The sequence below is a fragment of the Capra hircus genome, unplaced genomic scaffold (assembly GCF_001704415.2).
Source record: "Capra hircus breed San Clemente unplaced genomic scaffold, ASM170441v1, whole genome shotgun sequence".
NCBI lineage: Eukaryota > Metazoa > Chordata > Mammalia > Artiodactyla > Bovidae > Capra > Capra hircus.
In genome coordinates, this window is record NW_017213549.1 from 13,172 (window position 1) to 18,046 (window position 4,875).

Here is a 4,875-nt window from a genome sequence, read left to right on the forward strand (position 1 = left end):
TTCCACCTTGGACTATTGTCTGGAATTTAGTGAGCAGTTTTCTTCCCAATAAGTGGAAGGGGCAGTCATGCATGTGCAGAAACATCAAAGGTAAACTTTCCTAGCAAGGACTTGAGAGGAGGGACATGCTACTTGGTTTGGGGTGTTCCTTCAATTCCCATTATCATGGAGGACTTGAAGGAAAAAACCCAGGGAAATCAGTCTGCACAGAGTAGCTGACCCACATATGAAAGATCTGTCCTACCTGCCACATCAAGGGTTACCTGAAACTCCTCTGGAGAAATGACCAGGTGTCCTCTGGGAACTGCTGGGAGGTCTTGCAGCTCCTGTTTCTTTACCTGAGGACATGTGCTCAGAGTAAGGCCCACAACAGTCTGAGACCCAATAAAAGAGAGCAGAGGTTGCCCAGCTTACCACATCTACCTGTGGTCTCTCAGGACAGAAAGCTGTGACCGGAAATTGAGGCCTTCTGATGGCTGGATGTACCTGTCCTCAGTCCAGCTCCTAGGAAGACCTGTATTTCCTCCCTCCTTTCACTATTACTGTCCTCTCTCCTGGTCCTCACACTGACTTCCCATCTCCTAATGAGACCTGTCCTCTCATGCTACAGCCTTAAATTCCCTGAGACCACCTTGGAGGATGTGAGGGCTGCCAACCTGTGGTCACTCATGGCTGACCCTAGGGGAGGGATTCTATAAAAGTGGTATAGTGTGAGTGGTTCCTTTAGTCCCCATGGTCCTCTACTTGACTCTTGGCATGACCTGGAGTTCCTCCTGAGGTTGACCCCTGAGCACCAGAGCCTCACCTCCTGAGATGCTCTAAAAGGAAATGTGTGGAGTGCATCATGCCCACGTTCCCAAATTTGCAAGTGTGAGGTGTAGATGGGCAGGGCTGTATTCTAGGTGCAGTCCCTTTATCCTCATTTGGAGTCACTAGTTTCCACTCTGTACTGAAGTGAGGCTTCTCCCAGTAGACCAAGGCTCTCACCTCCCTGAGACCTGTCCAGCTGAAAGAGAAGCACTTCAGCCAGAAAGCTTTCTCCTGAGTGTCATAGGGCTGACATCACGGTGGGCCTCCACAGTCTCCCCTGTTCTGGGCTGAGTGGTCCACCTGACCCTCATTCAGGGATCTCATCCTCACTCCTGACCAGACCCAGACTGCAGCCTCTGCTCACCTGAGGCTATGCTCCTCATCACAAAGGCATTACTTTCTTGGAAGTTCTGGATTGGAAGACAGGGTGAACCAGAGGTGTGCAAAGCTATTGGGGCCTTCTGAGGAGAACATTCTAGGGCTCCACTCTCTTCTGGAGTCAGTGGTCCCCCAGGCTTAGATCAGGTTTCTTACCTTGACTTTGGGTAGCATATCAGAATCCACCTACTGGCTGAATCAGCTGGCCTGTGGCCTAGATTTCGCCTTCTTGAGACAAGAGAAGGGAAACGGAGAGAGCTACTCCCTGGCTATCCTTGCCTGTTCCTCCGTGCCATCCCCCTTGCTGTGGGGGGGGGGGGTTCCACTCATCAGCACCCAGTGTCCTCACTGTAAATCCTATGATGGCCTGTTAGGATCTCCTACTTGGGCAGAATTGCAGCTGCTGCTGCAAGACCAAGGTGCTCAGCTCCCTGAGAACCCCTCCACCCTTGCCTTGCAGGAAAGGAAGGCTCACCTCAGACAGACTGCTCTCCCCATGGCCACACAAGGCAAGAAGCAGGATATAGTTTGTGGGACCCCTAGTGTTCTAAAATCTTCCCCTTGATAACTATCAGAGGCTGGGACTCTTCCATCCATTGACCTGGGGACACAGCATTTAAGCTAAGGCTTTTATGTCCCTGAGAATCAGGAAGGATAAATGAGGGCATATTGATCTTTTCAGGGTATCTGACATTGCATGTGTTCATGACCAACTTGTCCCTGAGTAGTTTTGTCTTCTTTCATACCATTCATTTATCAACATTTTTCAAACTTTATTCCAAAACAGTTCTTTGGGACAGGGCCCCAGGTATCCAACGGGACAGATTTTTTGTAGTGTTTAGAGGAAAATTGAATGAAAAGACATGATGTCTGGCTTAGGCTGGGAGAAGTGGCACATTGTGGGCTCTGCACTAATCCAGATCAGGGGACTAGTCCCAGGAAGGTCACTTCATCAGTTTGTGAACTTGAGAAATTGGCAAGTTATCCATCCCTAAATGCAGTCTGCTAAATCTGATCCTGCATGAATGCTGGAATGCATGTACTACATATAAAGCAGTGGCATACTGATGAAGAAGTATTGGTTTGTAATAAGTGGAAGGTATGATTACTGTGAACCCCTCAAATACCACCTTCCCATCTGAGTTTATTTCTAATCCAGGAGAGAGCAGAGAATATGCAGTGAATTAGGAGAAAAGAAACAAATATTCTTAAATGAGCTAAATAAGTCAGAGTATTTTTTATTTTTACTAAAAGAATGTTTAAAAGAAATAAGGTAAACCACAAGTTGAAGACTTTTTACTCTATTCTTTTCTCCATTTTCTTTTTGTTTCTCAATAGTTTCTGTGGTCTTCTTTCACAGTAGCATGAAAATCACTCTTGCAGTGCTTTTTTACCTACTTGCAGATCAGAAAGACAATATAGATGGCTCTTGAATATCTTTTATGTCTACCAAAACTGTACCTTTAAAACTTTTAAAACAGCAGTGAATATAACAGCAGTGCCATTACCAAATTAATACTCTTAAGAAAAACAACCTCTTAGAAGTAAAAATATTTGAAATAAATGAAACATATAATATGTAGAAGTTACTCGTGTGAACAGAGAAATATGATCGAAATAAATGTGATCTACCCCCTACTACCACACACTCTTTAGAAGCTGACTGCTCTTGAAGAAACATTATGTTCTAATGTCATGTTATCATGTTTGCATTATGAACAATATATTCAGTACTTTCAGTGTGTGTTGCAAATACCCAAACTTTTAAAACATTAAAACAGCTACAAACTATGATTTATATAGTTCATACATTTGAATTCTGAAGCACAATAAAACTTATCCAAAGTAAGAACATTTGAAAATACTAAAACCTGCTTCACCTCTTCACCTTTCTACTTTAAATCCTCATTCACTATATATCTCTCATATGGATAAAAGAAAACAGATATATATTTTGTTAAACTAGACCTAAACTCGCTTACCATTTAAAACTATAAGAAGATATGGGTTTTGTTCCCTCCACCACTACTGCTCTGCACTATTTAGGAGCTTGACTTCTCTCTTCCAACACAAAGGGAACAAAGTGCCCTGCCCCCTCCCTAGATGTGGGAGGAGCTGCGGGACTTGGCCCTGGAAGGGGCACTAGCCTCAGCCATGGGTGGAGCCCTGGCAGCATCTCTCAGCCCTGCTCTCTCCGCCTGATCTCTCAGAGCCTCGTCATAGATGTCTGGGAAGGAACTAGGGACCCTTCCATGGAACTTGGCTGGACCCTCCAGTACCTTCATCTTACTGGTGTCAGCACAAGCTCTCGGGCCCCACAGGAACTCATAGCGCAGAGGATCACTATTGGGCACCTGGCGGTAGTTCAGGTACTCCTTCTGCACCAGATCTTTGGTGATGAGCCTTCTGGGCTCCCCAAAGATCCAGTGCCTCCTCCCAGCATAGATCCCCAACATACTGAGGAATTCCCAGATCTCCTCCTCGGTGGCGCAGTTACCATTCATGAAGATGACCCCCAGGAGCACCATGAGGAGACCGGACTTGGGCAGTACCCCTTCACCACTCATACAATCGTTTCCCCCGAGGCTGAGCTTGCTGATGAGGGTGTAGATGTTCCTGCTACAGTCGACATCCTTCATCTCCAGGCCAAAGACCAGCTCCACATGCTCCCGGCTGTACTGAGGATCTCAGGGAAGTGCTGCCTGTACTTCCTGCTGACGATTTTCATCAGGGCATTCTGCATGATGGGCTCCTTCTTGGTGTACTTCTCCAGCAAGAACTCCACCAGTATCCTGGCCTTCCTGGCCAGAGGATCTTTGCGAGTGCTCTGAGTGGCAGGGGCTGCCTGGGAGGCACCTGAACTTTCCTCCTCTGGGCCCTGGGCACCTTCATCAGATCCTGCACGGGAAGGCCCTGCATCAGGAGAGCTAGGGGCCATGGCTCCCTCAAGCTCCTGGCGATTGCCAGCAGCAGGGGAGCTCAGGGGAGAACCCTGATGGGCAGAAGATGGGGAGGAGGGGCACTCCTCCTTTTGGGGTGCAGCAGCACTGGCCTGGGCCTCCTGAGTGTCCCCCTGACCTGGTGGTGTTTCCTACAGGCACGGGACTTGTTCTTGTGCCTGCAAGGCATGCTGACAGCAGGTCAGGTACCGGAGGTGGGAGATCAGGCAGGAAAGCAGGCAAGGAGGGCACCTGGAGTAGGGACAAGGACATGCTCTGAGAACCTTCAGTGAGGAGAGTCCTCCCTGGCTTGAATGGAAGCCACCTCTGAGGGGTCCTCGAGGCCAGGCTCTAAGACTCACAGGGCTCCTGTTCTCCTGGTCAGCCTGTCCCCTGAGACTGCTGAGTAGCAAGGGAGAGTGAGCCCTGGGGTGCATCAGACAGTCCTGCCTGGGCGTTAGAAGGGGCTGGGCATTGGGGGCTGGCAAGGGAGGCAGGTCCCCTCAGCTTACATTCAGAGTCAGGATGAAAATTGTTGCAAGACTCCCCCATATTCAACGCCCCCTCCCTTGCACCCAGCCCGTTCCCTCTCTTGTCTGAAATTGATGCTGCCACCTTCCCTGTCACCAAAGACGAGGAGAGGAGGTCGTACTCAGCCTCCCATGGAGGGTCCCAGGACCTTCCCTTTTGCTGGCTCCTGGTTGCCCCTTCACAATCAGGCTCCAAGCTCCCCTCGCAGACCACCGCC

The 4,875-nt window shown here is 48.8% G+C and overlaps 1 pseudogene; it reads right to left on the reverse strand.

Moving 5' to 3' along the window:
- Positions 1-3,287: 3,287 nt before the first annotated feature.
- Positions 3,288-4,126, reverse strand: LOC108635309 (annotated as a pseudogene).
- Positions 4,127-4,875: the final 749 nt, after the last annotated feature.